The sequence below is a fragment of the Pelmatolapia mariae genome, linkage group LG9 (genome assembly GCF_036321145.2).
Source record: "Pelmatolapia mariae isolate MD_Pm_ZW linkage group LG9, Pm_UMD_F_2, whole genome shotgun sequence".
In the NCBI taxonomy this organism is placed as follows: domain Eukaryota; kingdom Metazoa; phylum Chordata; class Actinopteri; order Cichliformes; family Cichlidae; genus Pelmatolapia; species Pelmatolapia mariae.
Window position 1 is genome coordinate 31,553,236 of NC_086235.1, and position 22,437 is coordinate 31,575,672.

At 39.3% G+C, this 22,437-nt stretch overlaps 5 non-coding genes across 5 annotated transcripts; 3 read left to right on the forward strand and 2 right to left on the reverse strand.

The window, feature by feature from the left end:
- Nucleotides 1-298: 298 nt before the first annotated feature.
- On the reverse strand, nt 299-370 carry trnaa-ugc (transfer RNA alanine (anticodon UGC)). The gene has a single exon. It is a non-coding gene; the product is annotated as a tRNA-Ala (tRNA).
- Nucleotides 371-1,829: 1,459 nt separating this feature from the next.
- Nucleotides 1,830-1,901, forward strand: trnag-ucc (transfer RNA glycine (anticodon UCC)). The gene has a single exon. It is a non-coding gene; the product is annotated as a tRNA-Gly (tRNA).
- A 774-nt stretch (nt 1,902-2,675) lies between these two features.
- trnag-ucc (transfer RNA glycine (anticodon UCC)) lies at nt 2,676-2,747 on the forward strand. The gene has a single exon. It is a non-coding gene; the product is annotated as a tRNA-Gly (tRNA).
- Nucleotides 2,748-3,432: 685 nt separating this feature from the next.
- trnag-ucc (transfer RNA glycine (anticodon UCC)) lies at nt 3,433-3,504 on the forward strand. Its single transcript has one exon. It is a non-coding gene; the product is annotated as a tRNA-Gly (tRNA).
- A 2,375-nt stretch (nt 3,505-5,879) lies between these two features.
- On the reverse strand, nt 5,880-5,961 carry trnas-aga (transfer RNA serine (anticodon AGA)). Its single transcript has one exon. It is a non-coding gene; the product is annotated as a tRNA-Ser (tRNA).
- Between the last annotated feature and the right edge of the window lie 16,476 nt (nt 5,962-22,437).

The window sequence follows — 22,437 nt, forward strand, 5'->3', positions numbered from 1 at the left end:
TTCAGCGAGGGAGGAAAACTAGTCAGGACATGAAGTGGCAAAAAATATTATTGATCTGCACATAAGCATGGAAGCTTTTATGGCTTCTTCAAAGTTTTTAGAGAAAATGAAAACAAAAATACTTTAAAAAGTGGTTAAGACTGTGATTAGATCTAATGTTTGTCTTCAAATATTTTACCTACCAGCCTACAAAGACGGCAGGACGACTGACTGTGGATACGTTGTTTTTACACACCACACGTTTCACGTGTAGTGACACACTGCAAAGCGGCACCAGATTACTTCAGCACTAAAAGTGTGGAGATGCCGGGGATTGAACCCGGGGCCTCATACATGCAAAGCATGCGCTCTACCACTGAGCTACATCCCCTGTGAGCAACTGACCGTGAGGCCAGCTGTTGAACGCATCCTGTGTATTGGCCTGTTTGTTACATATTTTAGGTTAATACTGTTTATGACAGAATTAAAGAAATAATTATTAAAGTATACTTAAAGTGTGTTTTACACCAGCAGATATTTAACTTCATGTAATATGCTATAACCGATTGTAATCTGCCACAGCGCTCTTCTTTTCAACGTCCTGTTTTGTGCCTTGCTCTTTTGAATAGTAACATAAACATATTTTACATATTTTAGTTACAGAACGTGAATCACTCTCAATCAGTGGCTGCTGCCTTGTCAGTTTTACCAGTGACAATGAGGGGATCGTAATATTTAAGCACAGTAACAGGCACTTAAATATGAAAATATATTTATAAAGAAAAAATAGTTTTAAGAATAAATTATCGAATAACTGCTTGAAATGACTCGACAGTGACATCTGCTAGTAAGATGAGGCAGTGCAACGAGTGTGAGTGTTAGGGTGCTCCAGAGGACAACGGCAGTCAGGACACTTTAGGTTTGTCGTGCTCTACCGTAAATGGCTAAGACATTTAAATGATTTAAAAAGCAGGACGGCCTCCATTCCCAATCAAAGTATATATATCATTTAAAATGGCATTTCATTTTTTGTATTTGTCAAAAGTGTCCACATATATTTTTGATAACATGTCCATACTTTGTTTGTTTTGTTTTTAACTTAAGCAGTAATGTTACTTGTTTCAGTTAATGCTGACAACATTTAGCCTCTAGTGGCTCTAAAAGGCTTTTATGATGCGTTCCTGAATAAGTCAGGAGTTCCCAGTCAGAATTTGATTCTGGAATGTCCCTTCAACTCAGATCTCCCACTCAGAAAGTTGTCAGCAACCCCCAGCAATAGTAAATAATAATAAAACTGTAAAATTATTATGAATTTTAGCTAATGATGCTGAGATTCATTCACTGAATTCCACTTTCATACCAACTTTCTCAGCTTTTTAAAGACGCTGCCTGAACAGCGTGATTCCAAATGTGCATCAAGCGATGGTGGTATAGTGGTGAGCATAGCTGCCTTCCAAGCAGTTGACCCGGCCATCGCAGGTATTTTTCACACCTTAGCTCATGTGACAGCTCAAATGATCAATAGTGGGTCAACGACCCTCAAGACCATCTCCAAACTTTTACTTGAGTAAAGAAGTTGAATGAATACTTCAACTTTTAGCAGAGTGTTTCTGTACTTCTCCTTAAGTAAAGAAAGGCTGTACTTTTTCCACCTAGGCAGCTAATTTGGTGAGTGAGCACTCCAGGTTTAGTAGGATGTAAAAGAAGATAGACAATATTTGGTTTCTAACTGAAGCAGCTTCTGCAGTGCTTTTCTTATGCTTCTCTTCTCTTGCTGTGTTGGCTCCTTTGTGCCACATAGTTTCATGAACTGATGACAGAACAGAAGCCTGATTCCAGCTGTGTATAAAGCGATGGTGGTATAGTGGTAAGCATAGCTGCCTTCCAAGCAGTTGACCCGGGTTCGATTCCCGGCCATCGCAGCTTGCTTTTGTCACAAAACAATAATGGAGGAAAGGCATTTTATATCAGAGATAAGACAATATATAGTGTGGAATAAGTGGCTGTTACATAGATCTCATTTACTATAGTTCTTATCTTATGTTATTATTCTTTTGTTTACATGTGCACTCAAAGTTACCCTTTACAAACAACTCCCTTTCTGTAGGCAAAACTAAACACTCTGCAAATTGACTGTTGAAAGAGTGGGCTACAGCTTTGGAAGCAGGTATTTTCAGATTATAATAATATTAATCGTGGATTAAATGTTTGGAAAAGGGGGCTCAGTTGTCATCACAACGAAGAGAAAGAAACACGCATTAACTGATGCACTCTTTTCCTTCTCCTACCTTCTTTTAAACTCTCCTCTCTGCCCAGATGTAGTCGCACGTGGAGCCACACTGCTGAGTCAGCAGGCAAGTTTTAGATGTATTCAAAGCGGTGGCTGTATAGTGGCAAGCATAGCTGCCTTCCCAGTGTGTGATATGGGTTTGTTTCCAAGCCAAAGTAACTTTGGAGAGAGCACACCAAAAATCATTAAGGGGAGTGTGGTAAGATGCACAATCTAGTGGTTTTTAATAAAACTAGTTTTCATCTTTTCTTTTCTTGATGTAAACATCAGTCAACACTTCACTTCTCTTCTCTTGCCTCGTTGGCTACTTTGCTCCTCCTATTTTCCAGTCTCCTCCTGTCTCAGCTGTTTTAAGACCTGGCTGAAACGCTGGCTGAAGAGAAGCCTGATTCCAGATGTGCATTGGGCGATGGTGGTATAGTGGTAAGCATAGCTGCCTTCCAAGCAGTTGACCCGGGTTCGATTCCCGGCCATCGCAGCTCTTTTTCACACCTTGGCTCATGTGACAACTCAAGACCATCTCCAAAGGGGAAAGCGCCCCACTAGGAATTAAATACCTGGAACGTACACAGACATCACAAGCAAAGTATAAAGACAGCATAATCAGTGTACTGTCAGTGTGGAGAACAGAAATCAGTCAAGACATATTTTTACTTTTTACTTTGAGTACATTTCAGAGGTGGTACATTTTCACTTTTACTTGAGTAAAGAAGTTCAATAGATACTTCAACTTTTAGCAGAGTGTTTTTAACATAGGTTACTGTACTTCTCCTAAGTAAAGAAAGACTACTTTTTCCACCTAGGCAGCTACTTTGGTGAGTGAGTACTTCAGGATTAGTAGGATGTGAGAGAAGATAGACAATATTTTGGTTTCTAACTGAAGCAAGCATCAATCAACACTTCACTTCTCTTCATGTCTGTGAAGGTTCTCAGTCATCCAGGTCATCGTAGTCAAAGGAGTTTGCAAGGAAAGCGTCTGGACTTCTTTAAGTTGCTTGAAGACGTTTCACCTCTCATCCGAGAAGCTTCTTCAGTTCACTTCTCTTCTCTTGCCTCGTTGGCTACTTTGCTCCTCCTATTTTCCAGTCTCCTCCTGTCTCAGCTGTTTAAAGCCCCGGCTGAAACGCTGGCTGAAGAGAAGCCTGATTCCAGATGTGCATCAGGCGATGGTGGTATAGTGGTGAGCATAGCTCCCTTCCAAGCAGTTGACCCGGGTTCGATTCCCGGCCATCGCAGCTCTCTTTTGTCACAGAACAATAATGGAAGAAAGTCATTTTCTATCAAAGATAAGACAATATGTGTATTAAGGGGATATTCCTTAGATCTAATTTCATAATCTTCTCCCATCATTATTACAGTGCGTCATTACAGACCTTTATTACTTCAGAAATGCTTTTATTCTGATCACTCAAGCATGCTTATATATGTCCCAGCCCCTCAAACAAGTTAAAGCTATGGCAGTCTGAATGTAACTCACCTGTATGAAGCTTTAGAGCTGCATATATTTAATGCCAGAGAGAGCAGAACAGTTACTCTTATGCAAAACATTAAGTCACATGTCATGTGACTCTTCTGCACAAAATGATCCCCAAGAGTCTCGCCTGCTCCAATCAGAGATGGTATCAGATAATGATAATGATAAAATTCAATAACATAAAATATATATATATGTAAAACGATAAACTCCAACGCAAGACAGGAAATTAATGTTGGAAAAAATAGTTAATCGTGGGATTTAGTGCACAAAACAATAAGTAAATGCTGAGTGAACACTCAATGCTGTTTATTTCTAAGGTGACAGCTGCACATTAGAGATTTATGTGTTGTCTGCCTCACCAAATGAACACATGTAAGTTCCAGTGACGATGGCATACACAGTTTGCACTGCTGTGACTTTACAGGTGGGCTTCATCTTTTGGTGTTAGCAAGCCACAAATCGAAAAGTGAATAATACTGAAAATACTGCAGATGTCTCTGCATCACCTGCTACCTGCTAGTGGGTGGGATATATGTGGGAGAAGTGAACGTTTTGTCCTCAGACTTGACGTGTTAGAAGGAGGAAAAATGGGCAAGCGTGAGGATTTTTAGCAAATTTAAAAGGTTAGATAACTGGGTTAGAGCATCTGCAAAACTCCAGCTCCTGTGGGGTGTTCCCAGTCTGCAGTGATCGCAATCTATGAAAAGTGGTCCAAGGAAGAAACAGTGGTGAACCAGCAACAGGGTCATGGGTGGCCAAAGCTTACTGATGCTCATGGGGACCTGTGTGCTGTGATCCAACAAACAAGCTGCTAAAGGTCAAATTGCAGAAAAGTGTCATGGCAATTCTGATAGAAAAGTGTCAGAATACACAGTGCATCACAGTTTGTTAGTATGGGGCTGCATAGCTGCACAGTAGTCAGGGTTCCCATGGTGACTCATGTCCACCAACAGTAGCGCCAAAAATGGGCATGTGAATATTCCGTGAACAGTATTCCCTTATGGCTTTGGTTTGAGGAGCACCACAATGAGTTTGAGGTGTTGACTTAGCCTCCAAATTCTCCACAGTTTAAATCCAAAGTCTGTGGGATGTGCTGGACAAACAAGTCTGATCCACATAGGACAGTGATCCCATCTCTCTTATTTGTTGTGCATCTTAAACTGCAGAAATGTTGTGGCAGCTTATATGTTGGGTTCCTTTGACATGGGTCAAAGGAACCCAACATATAAGCTGCCACAACATTGTATTGCATTAGATACTCTCCTTATGTTCATGGGAACATAAGGAGAGTATCTAATGCAATATAATAAAAGATGAGAGGAAAACAGCAAGTGACTTGATTACATTTCTCATTTGAGGCATAAGAAATGCATTGTGTTAGCTCTCATAACAGGAAGAAACTCTGAATCCACACACTGCTGTCATGAGAAAACTTGAGCACTTTATCAGCAGATCCCTTTGAGAAAGGATAGCCTCGACTGTATTCAGCAGATCTTAGGGACACATGGGTCATGCTTTGTTGAATAATTTCACATTTCAGAATTCTGCTCCTTTGTAAATAGGAATTTTAGTGTCATGATTTCAAATAGTAAATAAATACTTCACACCTACTATGTACTGATACAACAACCTGAAATATGATTTAAAGAACAGGATGTGCCATTAAGGCTATACAGAAGAAAGCTAGCCTAGACCTTCTAAACAGATGACACACGCAAACATGTAGCCCAAATTTACGAATGAGTATGTTTATATTTCAATATATATACATACATTGGTTAGTCACTGGTGTTCATTTAATATTTCAGCGGTGCTGCCCTAATGCCCTTGCTGTTTTCTGATGTTCTCCTTCAAAGAAAAATAATTTCACTAAAAGGCTCCTCCTCAGGGCTGTGGACAATAAATGTTTTTTAAGTATCTGGGAATCTACACAAAATGAATCCAGCTGGATTGATTTGCAGCTGCCATTCAGGAACATACCTGATGTAACCATTATACTGTGCAGCACCATTCAAGATATTTAGCACAGTAGCACAGGGAAAGTTCTGAATGTAGGTTTTTTTGCAACAGACATGGCCGCCACCATAACGTAGTTTATGTAGATTCAGTCTCGATCGGACAAAAACAGAGTCACGTTGTCGGCAGGATTCGAACCTGCGCGGGGAGACCCCAATGGATTTCTAGTCCATCGCCTTAACCACTCGGCCACGACAACTCACACTACGTCACCGTCGTGCATCGCTTGTTAGCTCAAGCATAGTTAGCCGAGCATTAGTTGCTAAGCCTCCGTATAGCCTCTGTATATTTGATTGAACGTCTAATACTTTTTTAGATGAACATCATAAACAAACATATAATGAAATGATAATGGAAGATTAACTCCAGAGTTACTAACAAAAGTCTATATTTATTTTCTTTTTGCTCCAAAGGTAAAACCTGATGGATGCGGGGTTTTAACATTTTGTTAAAAGTATTTTTAATGCCGATGTTTCGATTTATTTGACAACATTGTCGACTATGTATGTGGATAAATACGAAATAAAGAAAGCGCAGATTCCTTTGACTTCCAATACCACAAGATGGCAGTAATTCACATTTCTTAAAAGGTTCCTTTGAAGTACACACAGAACGTCAGATCAAGTATTTACACGTCTTCCAGAAATGTAAACCGGAGAGCTATAGTGTGAACATCTCTCTCATAAATACTAAGAGTCTAAACAAGAAACCCACATCAAGTCTACAGTCACTGTCCAAAAGTGTGTCAGTTAACTCTGAGATCACTTACCTGTTAGTTCTTTAAACTGATGTTTCAAGTTCTCCAGGAAGAACTTGCAGAATTTGTATAGTCCAGTGTCACATATAGAAGTTCAAAGGCTTCACAACCTTGATTTTGGTATCTAAACTGTCATTATATAATGCTGATTATTTTACACAGGTTGTGCTTCTTCTTACGTGTTGCTTTTATCTATGTTGCCTGTTTTAATAAGTACACTGAGAACAATCCCAGTTCCTTGCATGTGTACACAGACAGGATTCTGGTTTTCATTCTGTTCTTATGTGTTTATACAACACTCTGCATTTAATCATTACTTTTTATTCATTTCTGGCTGTCTTCCACAAGGTGTCGTTTGTTCTGTCCTCGTGCCCTCACTCGCAACTGAATTCCACATTAGATAAGAGTAAGACGTTGAGATATGTAGAGTAGATGGTAAAGTGATTAATAATGCTGGCTGGCTGCTCAAAGCTGAGATTGGTAGTGTCAGATTTGAGTCCTGGTCCTGGATATCGGTGTTGAGTAAATGTCATAGGATTATGAGATGAGAGGGCATATGTGGGCTGTTTAAGTTGGGGATAGATTGCAAAAATGTATCCCCAACTTAAACCTCAGTAAAAGGTTTCAGAACAGAGATGTGTGAGCCTGCAGGTCAAGCTGACCTCAGATTGCTGTTTCACATGGTTCAGTAATTACCACAATTTAGCAAGAATTCTGCCCTATAATTTTAATTTATGATCCACTTTTAAGAACTCGAAACACTGAGGTGGAAATGATCTTACCCTCTAATAGTGCAATCAAGCTTCATTCAGTCTCCAATAGGTGTAGAATGATAGCCTCCACCCTTCTAACTACACTGACATTTGTGGGGATGTTATTCCAGATGTAAATACAGCGCCTGGGAGGGTTGTGAAAATTAGCCATGGCGAGATGTGAGGATACACCATTTTCCTCCAAACCACGTGGACAGCAAACAGCTGGCTGCAAGCTCTGTTTTTACCGGGGGGAGCGGTGATGTGGAGGCTACCACAGGAAATCTGTATTCTTGTTGAAAAAAGGATGATAGTTTTTATCCAGCTTTAATGAGCTAAGTGTCTCTTTGGTCTTTACACAATATGTGTCTGTCTGCACAGCGTTTCAGCTCCAATGTGCGTCACTTGACCAAAAAGATCCAGCTGTTGTTAAACCGCTGCGGTCTATCCGCAGAGGAATTTTACTGAATGTTTCCAGCGTCTCAGTAAGAAAGCTCAAAGGTCCACTGCTCTAACTAACATCCTCCTCCTCCTCTACACCCTCTGTCTCTCCATTGTGACCAAAAATCAGAGAAAAAAAAAGTAAGCATTGCAACACTAAGACTGTCGCTGTGGCAAGCAGTATTTTTTTATTTGCCGGACTGAAAGAGTAGAGTGAGGGGAACATCTGGCACAAATCAAGCGAAGGAACTGAAGAAAGGCTCTGTGTGGATTTTCTGGAATGAAAACTTCCAAGGCAGAACAGCCTCACTTGAAATGACATTGCAAAATTATTTGAGAGTTTTGGGAGCACACAGTGAAAAACATGACTTCATCACTTTGGGGAAGGTACGCCCAGATGAGCATCATGAATGCTTGGCCAGCTGAGAGACTTTGTGCTTTGTACCATCACCAGCTGCTGCATTCATAAGTCCTGCATAACAGGTCATTATTTAGTAGGAAGCCTCCTTTTGCATCTGACCAATTATGTAAATTACCAAAGTATATACTGTATGGCAGTGGAAAGGAAAGCTGCTTTTAATTATTCAGCCTGGATAACAGTTGGCCATAAACATTACAAGGCCTAACCATCAATTATGGATGAAGGTTAGAGACCTGAGTGGCACCAGAGCTCCTTTGAGGAGACGGAGCGCTGAAGGTTTATCCTGTCAAAACAACAGATAAACCTGTTATATATACATGTAAAGGCCCGTGTATTATGTTGAAAAGATATCAGCCTAAGTTTAACTGGGCTGAGTTTTACTTTTGTCTTTATACAGATATATACCATGATGGTGCAGCGATTCAGTGTAACCTTTGAAGTGAGGAAGATTTGTCTATTCCTGTCACAGAGGTGGCAAAAAGGACCCAAACACAGGACTCACAGACAAAAACAAAGTAAATGAAAACTAACATCTAATTAGGGTTGAAAATGAATGAATAAAAGTTGCAAAATCCACAGTGGTACATACAATATATTGCCAAAAGTATTGACTCATCCATCCGAATCTTTGAATTCAGGTGTTCCAGTTACTTCCATGGCCACAGGTGTATAAAGCAGACAAGTCCAGACAATGCTGATGAGTGTTCAGTGAGTCGACCTGGTCATGGGGCAATGCACAGGAGCATTTCTGTGGGTCAGCCTGAGCCAGGGAGCACTGAAGACCAGTTCAGAAGTTTGACCCAGAGGATGAGCTAGGCTGAAAAACCCTTCAGGCAGCCAACCCACAGGCTGAGCAGAGCAAACAGACCTCTCTGGAGGGCAAAGACCTCTGGGGCTGGCCCTGTTTCCAGGCAGCATCATTTCTGTCAGGCCAGGCAGCTGCAAGGTTTGGTACTGAGTTACTGCTGCTCAGACGAGGCTTCGCTGCTGGACTGCCACAGTGACGAAGAGGAAAGTGGAATTTGCACAAAAGATAATAGAGCAGGGATGTCAAACTAATTTTACATCGTGGGCCCCATGCAGCCCGCTTTGATCTTATGTGGGTCAGACTCCAATTTCTGTCAGGGTAAAGTTTAAATGCACATTTAATCTCTGCAAAATTTTAATATAAGACAATGCATGATAAAGAAATGGTAGTGTAGTAAATGAAAGAAAGTTGTCAGCACAGCTGACTGGGCTTAATTTGGATGTAAATGTGCAAAATGACAGAAATCTATCATTAGATTACTTTTTGATTGTTGTGGATGACCACAGGGGAGCGCTGTATCTATAGGAAAAGCTGGAAAACGTGTGAAAATACAGCTAAAAGTCCACAATTTATGTCTCCCTTACATTTTACAAAGCCATCCAGTGGGCTGGACTGGAGTCTTTGCAGGGCTGATTATGGCTCCAGGCCTTTTGTTGCTACCAGAGTATAAAAATAAATAGGAAGCAACAAACAGGATGTAAATACTAGAGACCACTGGGGAAGAGAAATAAATACAAACCAGTACTCCAAATATGAACAGAACCAAGAGAAGAAAAGGATCCAGAGCTAAAGGCTAAAAATCCAAACGACTAAACTGAGAATACAAAACTCAAAACACAAGACACAAGACACAGGACCATGACAATTCCTCAGTTATTGTTAATGAATAAGCTTTGAGGTAAAAAATTAAAGAATGCATCCAGGCAGTGAGGTTCTCATAAACATGGCCATGCAAACATGTGTCCACACCCTAACTTAAAGTTGAGCAGGTCAGTGGTTATCAACATATGGAAAGTTTGGAGGGTGGCACACATACAGAGAGCTAGCCTTCCATTTGTTACTGGCTTTGTTGATCAATATGAAATTACCTGCAAACAATGCCAATTTTTAGCTGATATGATTGCAATCATAAAATATACTTTCAATATTTAATATATTTTAATAAATGTTAATGAACAAAAAAAGACGTGACAGCTATGGAATTTTTAAATTTTTATGTGAATGAAAGCAAACTTATTTCTTGTTTACTGTAATTCTGTAATTGATTTTATGTAACTAAGTACTGGTTACAGGACTGTGTTTAGTTTATCGCCTGCCACGAGTCCTCAGTTTTACTGTGAGACCCCACAGCTCACTGCACACTCACTGCTGTGGCCTGCTGCGTGGCTACTGAATTCATTCAAATGAATTCATCTTGACAGTGTCCACATTTTTGCACGTACAGTATGTCCAGTATGCACAGTATGCACAGTAAGCTACTGTTGATGTGTATCATGTGTTCGTGTGGGCTGAACACACTGGAAACTGAGCTCGACTGACCACAAGCAAATCCTCCAAGTTGTTGTCATGTGGTGATTAAACCTGGTCTTCTTTTCCACATAACTGGCCGATTACAGTCATCAGCAGGTTCATCGCATGTCCTGCGTCTGCCTGCTGCACTCCAGAAGTCCTGTTCCTCTGAATCTACGAGGGCCATGTGTATGAAACTGAAAATGCTGAGTTTAGAAAATAACTTTTATGAGGATGTGAAGATCAGAGCAGGCAAAGAATTTATCTGAAAGCTTTCTAGCCGGCCTGCAGAGGACTGAAATGTTGTCTGTGCTGACCACAAAGTTAGTTTAATTAAGTTGCCATGACAACTGCGACCTCCCCCAGCATCCTCTTTGCCCAGGGAACAGAGAAACCACAAGTTTGTAATCTTTCCCCCAAAGCCAAACCTTTCATTTACTTAAAATAATTTGTGTTCCCATTCCAGCCAGCTCACATTCCCAGGGTGTCAAATACTGCTGTTCTGGCTGTATCTCTGCTGTTTCTGAGACTTGTACAAGCTCTGTTTTGACATCTGTGCCATAACTCACCAGATTATGGCACTCCAATCTAATGACTTGGCTTCTCATGTAAACGTGCTTTACGCATCATTTTTTCACATCAGGGAAAAATTTTCCATTTGTTGAACAAGGACAACTGTGACACACGACAGCATGTCGGCATTAGAAATTCCAATTGTGCAGAAGATAAGCGATAAACTTCTTGAAAACCAAATGCCAAGCAAAGCCTGCCTTGTGTTACAGTTGATGGAGATAAATATTCAGTCCAGCAACAACAGGCGTCTGCATCCTTCAACATCAAAAGAGCCACTTTAGTTCCTCCTACCAAACAACGGGAGAAAAAGAGCAGCACACGCAGGTGACAGGGGACATATAGCATGTATTACCCTAGTTCTAACCCATGGCAGGTTGCTGACCACTGAACTAGGGCAATGCGTAAAAGCAATACCTGGAATCAAGTTACAATAAGATTTTCAGAGTTCGAGAGTGGCTGTAGCTCAGAAGGTAGAGTATGTTGTCTGCTAATCAGAAGCATGTTGGTTTGAGGCCTGGCTGCTCCAGTCTGCATACATAGGTTGCTCTCTGATGCATCCACCTATGTGTAAATGTTAGATAGAAACCACTTACATAGAAAAGGCATTGCAAAATGAGGTAAGCTAAGTAAAGTGCTTTTCTACTCAGAGTAGAAAAGAACACATAAAACTACCAACAACTCTTACAATCTGGTCTCCTTTCAAAAGAATTGGAGACAATAACTCTATGAATTACGGCTTCAGCAGCTTCCAGCATCAGGCAGATTTTACACTTAAGTTAAAAACCTTTCCACTTGTGCAGACGTTTATTTGCCTCTATTTGCATGTCCCAGTGTGCATCAATTCATGATTCACATTTGGTTTGAAAAAAAAAAAACCACTTCCAAAGAACACTTGACTGTCTGATAGCAGTGATGCACATGCAAAATAAGTACTTTGGTATATTTACATTGACTATAAATAGGTTGTGATCAGTTGCACCACTCAAAGTGTACTACAAGTCTATGAAAATGTTTCTAAAGTACTTAGCCACATTTAGACTTATTATTCTTACAGTGTGGACACTGCTGTGTGTCATGAGCAGAGAAGCTTTGTTATAAATGTATGGCAGCAGTGGGGTTGAGAAGAGGAGAGGATGGATGTACTGAGAGGTGGGAAGGAGTGAGGTAGTACTAGTAAATCAACATAATCACGCTGACAACAGGGGCGGATGAGTTGGATGACTGCGGTTGTAGAGACCACCCTGGATCTGGCAACCCAACAGACAGAGTCAGCGACCGAGAGGCCGGGCTACTGCTGTGTCGCTGACAGAATCTGACAGTGACCGAGCAGCTGTGGTGCCACAGAGGTTGGGTTTCTGTTGAGACAAACACTCACGCGCATAGAAGCCGGGGAGACGTAAACTAGGTCACACAAACAGGCCAAATAAGACACAAACAAATGCACAAAATAGCTCCAGGCAAATAGATTAGTGCAACTATACACTACATGATTTCAGTCCATTTCAGATGTCTATGGCTCTGAGGGGGGGTTTCCCAGGTATCCATGTATATTCATTTATATGAAAAAACACAAGAGCCAATCAGGGCTTGGGAAGCAGCAGATGATATTTCACTGTAAGGAGGTAATTGAGATTTATGTTTCTCCACAAGGTGTCACAAGTACAGACATGGTACTTCTTAATTCTCAGTTAGATACAGGCTAAACAGTCTACATTACCTTCCACCTTTAGTAGCATGTTCCCAAACATTTGGTCTGTTAGTTTGTCTCATTCAGGAATAATGCAGCACTTGTACAGTTTAATCAGTTATGCCAGATTTGTAACTGTTTATTTTGGGTACAATGCTTTACACTTGTGCCATATTTGACTATTTCAGACATCACAAGCTCTAAAAAGTATTTTATAAACACATTATGAACTCAGGATTTTTCATAATTATTTTAACTTGAGGAGAAGTGTAGATTGAAGTGATGATATGTTGCCTGGGGTTTAAAATTACACAGAAACATTTAAAGCATTTTGGAATTTTCAATGAAGTAATCATGAAGAAGGAAATCAGTCATGAAACCAAAAGCATTTTTGTGCCAGGCTGCTGACATGTCTATTACCTCCGCCAAGGAGGTTATGTTTTTGCTAGCATTTGCGTGCAGGCGTGTTATTCTTTCTGTCTGTAAACACAATAAAGTTATGAATAAATTCTGATAAAATTTTGTGGGGGTGTAGAGTCGGGGTCATGTTAACAATTTTGCCTTATATACACCAAGGTCCTCAAAAACTGAAAAGAAAAGCATGATAACTTGGGAACTCTGATCCTTAAAAGTGTGGTGTGTATTGTCAACATATTTAAAATACTATACGTATTTAAATATCATGTCACACTTGACCTCTGACCTTTCCTTCAGGGTCTAGATTTGAGGTCAAAGTACTAATAATGCTAGAAAGAGCTATTTAAAATTCAGTTCAATTCAATTTTATTTATATAGCGCCAAATCACAACAACAGTCGCCTCAAAGCGCTTTATGACAATAATGAAATGACAATAAGTTTTCACGCTCACAAGAACATGCTGGCCTTGGATACTTTTCTCATTTGTATGAGTTTATGTGCGTTACAGTGATACTTCAAAACCATAAAGTAAAATGTGTTTCTGAATATTTATTTATGAAAAAAACAAACTTGTGATCAAAAACCTTTTACATTTATTATTTATTACTACAAATTTAAATGAATTTTACTAAACAATGAAATGAATGCTAAACATGTACAGTATCCACATGAATGAAAAAATGAAGTATAATAAAATGGGTTTCAACAAAGCAAACAAAAAAGCCTGCCTCAAGTGGTCATTTGAGGAACTGCACTCATGTTATTAGTTCCATGTTGCGATACTGTATGTTATCTTGTCTTGGAGTTTGCTGCGAATTCTGCAAGACTGATGTTACAGTTTATTTACTAGGAACATTTGATGTTTCTTCTTCATTTCCGGTCATTTTCTGTATTGATGCCAAGATGGAAGTACAGCAACTCTACCATCTGCATAATAACCTTTCACCATTGCATCACCGGACTTAACACCTCCTTACCTTTAGGCCCGCAAAAGAGAAAACAAAGCCTCTCATTTCACAGGCTTGGTCTTCACAACCATAGAAATACTGGATTACACACATGCAAACACGTTGTTTTGATAATCAGCTCATGCAGCTGTCTTTCACTTGTGTTTCCTCCCCTGTTTTCCTGTTCTCATCTTGTTATCCTCTCCATTCCGGCATGTTTTCTGTTGTCCTCTGTCTCTTGCGTGCAAAGATTTCCATCAACACAAGTCTCACTTGTAAGCAACAAGAAAATTGTTTTCTGTTCCCTCTTTAATCTGCACAGCCCGCTGAGCTGTTGCATTATTTATATGTTTGTCATTATTCTCCCTTTGAGCCCCAGAGGCACACGCTTTTCTCAAATATTGTTCATTTTTCCATGTGACTCTGGCAAGAGAAGAATACCAGGCGTGGTTACACAGATACTGATTGACTGTGGCATGGAGAGTTACAAAGGCTGAAAAGGTTGTGTACAATGTAGCAACGGGACAGCTAATTAATGCCATCCGCCCATTTGCATAGATCAGGCTGAGAGTGTATCCAGCTGCCACTCGTTAGTTTCCAAAAATGTAGTTTAAAGGCAAAAACAAACACACTTTCTCATAACTTCTGTGCTTATGAAATCGATTGTGCTCTATTTGAGAATAGGCCTAATACAGTAGTTTTAACCGTGTATTGGTTAAACAAGGTCTTCTGCCGCAATCGCCTCTCAAAAGTCTGTGATTATCCGTGAACCACGACCTTACTTAAAGTGACTGCACATTATATCATCCGCTCCTTCCAGCCCACATCCCAGCCATCTCACATAGTTTGTTGTTACTTCACAATAATCAGCTGCAGATGTGAAATTCTCATGGCCTGGCCTCATCGCAGGGTTGTAATCTTAGAAAAACACAACCTTAAGAAAAGCCCTATGACATACAGTTTCCTTAATTCGCTAGCACGTAGGACTCACAGTTTTTACACCTGTTTTTCATTTCTACCCACACTAAAGGATGACATTTGCACTATGATTCGTCATGCTAACTCTGATGCAATACATCAAAGGGCTAACAATCATGTTTAACACAGTACAGGGTCTGTTATTAACCAACTAAATAATTGTGAAAATCACAGTACTAGAGCAGCAGTCGAAGCTGAATCAGTAGTATTATTAATAATGCACACATGAAAAAACACAGTTACGTATCCGTTCTGTTTAAGTCTTGGTCTTCACGTAATGCGTACAAAATGTAATCCAACAAACGCTATCATATCAAATTCTTTCCTGTTTGAGTCAAATATTCCACACATGATTAGTTCAAATAGGACTATTTTAATGCCACTCAAACTTTTGATCTCACAGATTAACGTGAAATAACCGCAACCTCTTTTAAACGCTTTATGTGCTGGTGGCATGTAGTGTTTTACAATTATGTTGGTACCCCACAGAATAAAAGGCAGTCAGTTCACAGCATTGTTGTGGTGGATGCATGAATTCCCTGGTGGTGATGTTACATAATAAAAAACAGTTGTCAGTAAGAGGTGCAGCATGCGAATGCACGACTCACACCTTGGAGAACTGGGTCAAAATCCCTTGTGGGGACGTAATAATTAGGTGGAAGCAGTTTTTACTGTTGGGTTTGTAGAGGTTTGGGAAACAGAACTATTAAAATGTGGTCATGTGAGTAAACTGATTTCCACAGCGCAGGCATGGAAGTGTGGTCTTTTCATGTATTTCTGAGGAAACAAAACATTTTTAGCAGATACTGTACATACTTATGCAGCTAGCAGCTAGTTAGCCTATAGTACTTTATCCTCTTGGCTGACTGGACTCTTGATTGCATCACATGCTTTCATAATTTCTGAGCCTAATTTAATAAGGAGAAATGTGCTACAGGAATAGCTAACAAGGATTGATACATTATTTTTTCACTATCAACCTGTAACAGTGACAAACTGATTGATTAAAGACTAGGCTACCTAGCCTAAAGATCAAGCAGGTTTAGCTATCCAACAACTTTTTCTGCATATCCAATCAGAGTCATGTATGGTCTGGAGCCTACCCAGTATATCATAGGCTGAGATGAAGGGCACAGCCTGGACACTGCATCTTTACCAGTCACAGGACTAATTGAGAAAAAGAAAAGTTTTCATGCATAGATTTAGACTTAGACAGATTTAGGCCTTGAGAGAGCCTTCACAGGCACAGGAAGAACACCACGTAGAAAGACCACACTCAGCTGGATTCAAACCGAAGACCTTGATATGAGGCATTAGTGCTAACCACCACTCTGCCATGCTGCCCAAAGTTAAACACTTTGCCTTAATCTGTCAAAGACGCGTGACTCTTTCTTCAGCCTGCTGGTTGCTATCTCCTTTTTCCACAAGGCTATGCTAACATAGCCCGCTGATATCTCCAGCTTCACATTAAAAGCACAGATACTATATAAGAAAGTTTGTGAGCTCCTATTAAAATTCTCTACAGGAAAGTCATTTAAAGACTAAAAGTTAAAGGCCCAGAAAATCAAAATGATAGATGTTAAAAATATTTAGTGAAAGTTACTTTGGTGTAAGGGCCTCTTGCTTACGTCAAAGTAGCGAATGCTCTCTCAGTCAGATTAATACCCGATCAACTGAACCATCTCTTTCAATATATATGTTAAACAGTTATGAAAACATGTTGGGAAATAAAGCATTTATGTTATAGTATTGGGTCAGTTTGATGCACTTTTATGTTTCAGTGCCACATTATTTACCTAATTTACCATTAAAACAATTCTGAAAGTGACAAGCTGAATTGGATTTTTTTTCCCTGCACCATCACCTCGAGCCAGTACTGTTACCAAAGGCCATTGAAAGCATGCAGATGTAATTTGTAGGGCTTAATAAGTGGAACAAATTTATGGGGTCAGTCTGGAATTAAATCCTAACAGCCAGTGACTTACAATAGGTCACTTCCACCCCCTGCCTTTGTCCTCCAGTCAGTGATATAATGTGGGTACATTCAGAACTTTCATGGAAACAGTTAAGGAATCTAACAACATCCGCATGTATTCCAAAACTGTATTTTTCAGGCTTAAATAATGTCAAATATGCAGGTTATTGGCTTTGATTTGATTAATGAGATTAGATTAGAGCTTTATGTTAAATTCTCTTTCTGCCCCAATTATTCTGCATAGTTCAGAGAACATAGTGAGTTCTCTAATCACTATAATCACTGTTTACAAGATCTTGCCCCAGAAATGTAATTTCCTGGGTCAACATCATGATAGGGTCATGACATTGTAAGGTCATAGTTTTAAAGCAAGTTCTCATGGAATTGCTAAACACATAAAGTATCTTTATGAATAAATTATAAATTCACACAAATTTAAACATTATGTCATACACAACTTTACACTGCTGACCAAAATAATAATAATAATAATAATAATAATTATTATTATTATTATTATTATTATTATTATTATTATAATCTCTCTTCATCAGACGGCCAGAGATTGTTAGTTTTGTTGCTGTTGTACATTTGAAGGTCTAAACTCCAAAAATGGAAATGGTTTGCTGACAGCATTTTGGCTGGAGTCCATTTAACAAGCGCATCATTTATGTGAGAACTTATTGTCATATTAGCAACCAAGCTATCAAGCTAGCCGCAACCTAGATGGCCGTGTGTTAGCTTATCTGTATGTTATAAATATATAAATAAGTACATCATTTGAATAAATTGTGTGAACCAGTTAGAATGTAAACTTGCTATAATGTTAGAGCCAGGTTACTTGCTAGTGGGTTAGCCATTGGGAGCTAAAAGTCCATCCATTAAAAATAAAAGACTTCCATTTTCACCATAGGAATTTCATATATAGGAAGATTTATAGTACTGCTAAAGTCTTAAGGCACATAGATGTAATGATTTTTTGGTATATGAACCAAAAATTCACTCAATAAGAACTTTTGCCACTGATTTTGTGACTTGCAGAGCTTCCAAAGCAATATGGTGTCTTTTGCAAGCTCAGGGCAAACAAGCTTAAGTTACATACAAAACTTTTTGCTTATTTTTATGTTTTAAAACACAATAAACATCTTAACTGTGGCAGATTCAAACCTTTTGATGATTTTTAGGCATGTATCAAAGTTAGGCTAAGTTCAGCTTGCTCAGTGTGTTTGTTCAGAGTTACACATACAGGCTCTGGCTGAGAGCTTGATATATTATTGCTGCGCAAAACTAAACTGTGAAAATGTGTTGTTCTTCTTCTAAAACATAAAGAAGGTCAACTGGAAGACAAAGTTCTGAGCTACACAATGTGGTGTACAAACAAAGCTCTACTAAAGTCCAAGATGACACTCATTAGAGTACATTATTGGCCTTGAATAACATCTCATTTAGCCAACTTAGGCATCCACTATAATTTAAATGCAGAATATAGATTGCACTGGGTGAATTTGTTTAGCTTGAAAAATGCAAAATGTTGTAGCTGGTGGTGGGGTTTTTTTCTCTCGTTAGGCCATTGCCTGCTCTCATGCCGATGGAGGTCCATCATCAGGCATACTGATGATGAAAAAAGTTTTCTTGAAATCTATTCCTTATATAATTTCTCTGTGATAACCATTATGAGTCCTGAATGCTGCATTTTTCTCCACAATAGGCACAAAAGCTTCTGCTCTCAATCGATATTGTCGGTGGAAATTAAAAGCAATAAAGGGAAACGGCCTTTGAAAAAACATGGCTATAAGGTAAACAACACCGAGTCTAGTCCATCCAAAGATACAACAAAAGGGAATAAAAGAGGTCTTGTTAGTGTTTCTGAAGCTGCCAGAGTACATTGCTACTTTGACCTCATTACTGGGGGCTTACTAGTCACGGGGTTGATGAGGGGCAGAGCGGCACAGTTAAATGCCCAAGAATGCATACTCATTTACAATGCAGCAATGAGACAGACCCACGCAAACCCAGCTCGACCATTGCTCTGAAACCTCCCAAACATGACTATATACAGCAAGGGCCTGAAACATTACTGAATAACATGCAAGGCTGTGAACATAAGAGCAAATACAGTCTTTGTATTTCAGGTGACTTGTTCAGATAAACTTTCAAACTATAAAGTGGTTGTTTAACTCATCACAGAGTTTTTACTGGTGGAAAAATGCACAGTGTTGGTGCATTAAGTCTGTAACCACATGTTATCATCAACATGATGGGAAAGACATCATCTCCTAACTGTGTCTCTGGAGTCACATTTGAAAACCTCGCATTACTCTTTACTCTTTGATGCCTTCCCAGTTTGGTTGGATGTTCCTGACATACATTCCAAGAGCCCAGTCTTATCATTTTTTCCATGGTGGCCCATGGTGGGCCTTTTTGAATTGGCCTTATGCTTTCTGGTATTACATTAGGTGCAAAACTGTTTTTGTGTTTTTGCTTTTTTCACTTCTTTGAACCAATGGTCTGGAGGGCTTCAACCCAAGCCTGCTTTGAACCATGAAGATGCAGAAGCCTGTTAGTGGAACCCTGCCTCTGCCCAAAAAGCAAGAAAATACACTGTTGTTCAAAAAATCCATTCTTTCCTTAAATCAAAAAATAAAAGTTTTGCGTCTTGTTCAGTGGTGCTTGTGTTTCAGCCTTCCTTACTTCGGTCATGTCCCTGGGTACTGAGCATCTTTGCTTCTGGAAGCTATTAGCTACTTCAAAAGACTTTGTTACAATTTTTGAGCTATCTGTGTCCATTATGTCCCCTTTTTGACCCATTTTGCCTGAGGTAAAGAAGCTGCCTAATATGTCTTGATGCATTCTCAATCATCCAGGAAAGCAAATCTCCAAAAGTTGAATCTGTTCATCTGGACGTAGCGTTTTGTGGGAGAAACATTTCGTCACTCATCCAAGTGACTTCTTCAGTCTCAGCTGACTGCAGGTTTCCCCAATCTTATAAACAGTACATTTGCATAATGACTGAAACCAGCCCACTGAAGGAACAATCGGCTGTGAGGTCAGTTCCTTAATCATAAAATCACAAAACGCTATGTCCAGATGAACAGATTCAACTTTTGGAGAAGCTGCCTAATAACAGTGCACACTTTGATATAAGATGTTCAGCATTCTGGGCCACATTACACAAATAAATATCACCGGAGAATGTTTAAATCCAACAAGTATTGCGGTTTATGTAGCTTGGAGTGAAAAAATATGCATAGAAATAAAGATGAGGTCAAAATACTCACTTGCTTAATAATTTTGCACAAAGTGTATATGCCACAAAAGCATTATGGCCCTGCCATGCCTACTGTAATAACACAGAAATAAGTTATAGCCTCCATTAGCAACTTGGAGTTAGCGAGAATAGCCTTGAGGTACCTGCAGCATCAGACTAGACAGTGTAAGCCACCTGCAACAGATCAGATGTTTCTGTACAAGTGCAGTTATACAGCGTTTTTTTTTTTAAGATATTGCATCTAAGCAAATTTTTGTACCATTTCCTGACATTACATTTCCCAGGAAATGGTCACAGTTGTATTTTCAGAGGATTACATTTTCCAGGATTAATCCATATTGTGTCCAACTTGAAAAGCTCTGAAAGTTTCTTGTGAATTTGTGAACTTGTTAAGCATATCAGTCTTTTCGACTGAAGGTATTTCCTTCAGTGACACTCTCAGGAAAGACGTATTTTTAACTCCGTTGCTTGTAACACTCTAAGAATGGACAGAAAAAGATCATTGTTCTCTGCATCCGTTCATCCAACACATGACAAATTTCAGGATGTAAAGAAATGACAGCCTGCAGGGACCACTAGAGGTGCTTCTGACTTTTAATTTCATCATGTCCATTTGGTTTGTCTGATCTTTACAAAATCATAGAAAACTTCTTTGGTGGTAATTTTTTTAAAATCATAAATTGTCTCTTAATTCTTTTGCTTTGACAAGGTTTTGACAAGATGTACAAGATGATGATGTTTTTCAGATGGCTTCTACTCAGCATGTCTCTGTTTTATGTAAAGGCTGAGAACATCGAGGTTACTCAGGCTGTTCAACAGATGTCAGAATCATGTGTGCAACATGACAGCCTCAAAGGTCAGCTGGAGCCACATGTGGATCTTGTGGAGTGAGTGCCAAATGGAATTGCCATCAAACCAGTCCTGAAGTGCTGGAGAACCTGGTTTTGCTTATAGACCATAACACTCTGTATTTCTGTCAGACTAAAGGGTTCCAGTTAGAACAACAGCATGGATCTCGTGATATGCTTTCCCACCATTAAAAAGGTGGAATTAGTATTATTGGCCTTCATCTTTTTCCAAGAAACAATGCTGGTAGAGTGCACACACATACACACAAAGGTGCTCGCTTGAAACGCAATATGGCAAAAGGGAAAAGGGGGGGAAACATTACTGTAACCTAGATGTACTGTGATAATGTTTTGTGAAAACAGCTTCAAAGCCTGGTGTAAACCTGGGGAGCTGGGGAAGGGGGAGAAAGAATTCCCGTGATGGTTGGTGGTCCTCTTACAGACAAAAATGGACCCGGTGGGTTGTTTTTCCCCTGAAGCTCTACTGACAGAAGGTAGGATTCTCATATTTGAACGACTTTGGTTTGTTAAAATGAAAAGTAAATACATTATTTTAAAAAGCAGAAGTTTACACCGAATATTTCACTGAGAGAATTCACTTAATTTGCTGTGGCTAATTACTTCCCCACCCTCAGAAGTAGTAACACAAGCTTCTAACTTAAACTTTCTTACTGTATTACATTTTTTAAGGATTTTTTCAACAAGTGGAACCAATAAAGTACATAAATTATCTTCAGATTGTTTGATTTGATTTTAATCCAAGTTTATAATTAATGTTAGTTTAGAATTTTGATTGCCGCACCATTTATACCAATTTGGTATGTTTCTAAAGTCCCATCTAGTCTGAGATCAGGCTTAAGTATTGCTATAACTACCAGCTGGACTGACATAAAATATCCACCAAGAAATGCTTTGCTGCTTTTAAAATGTTTGAACTAATGTTTTTTTTTAGAGACCTCAGAGAATAAAATCCCAGACCCTTCATTTAGCAGCATTGTTTGGTCTAAATTTTAACCCTTTTGTGAACCAGATACCTGTTTTCCATTAAGTTATTGCTAATTAGCATGTCAGCATAGCGCACATAACATGATATTTACATGTTATCATTGTTCTAAGCATGTTAGCATTTAACTAATAGCTTTGCGTACGAGTGAAAGCTGTTTGCTGGTCTAAAGTCTTGTGTCTTCTTTACCTTTTTAGGCCATTTTAAATACAAGACAGTAGTTTTTCTACAGTATTGGGTCCCTGGCACCAACTTCAGGACAATATCATGCTGTTTATGAAAGATGGTAA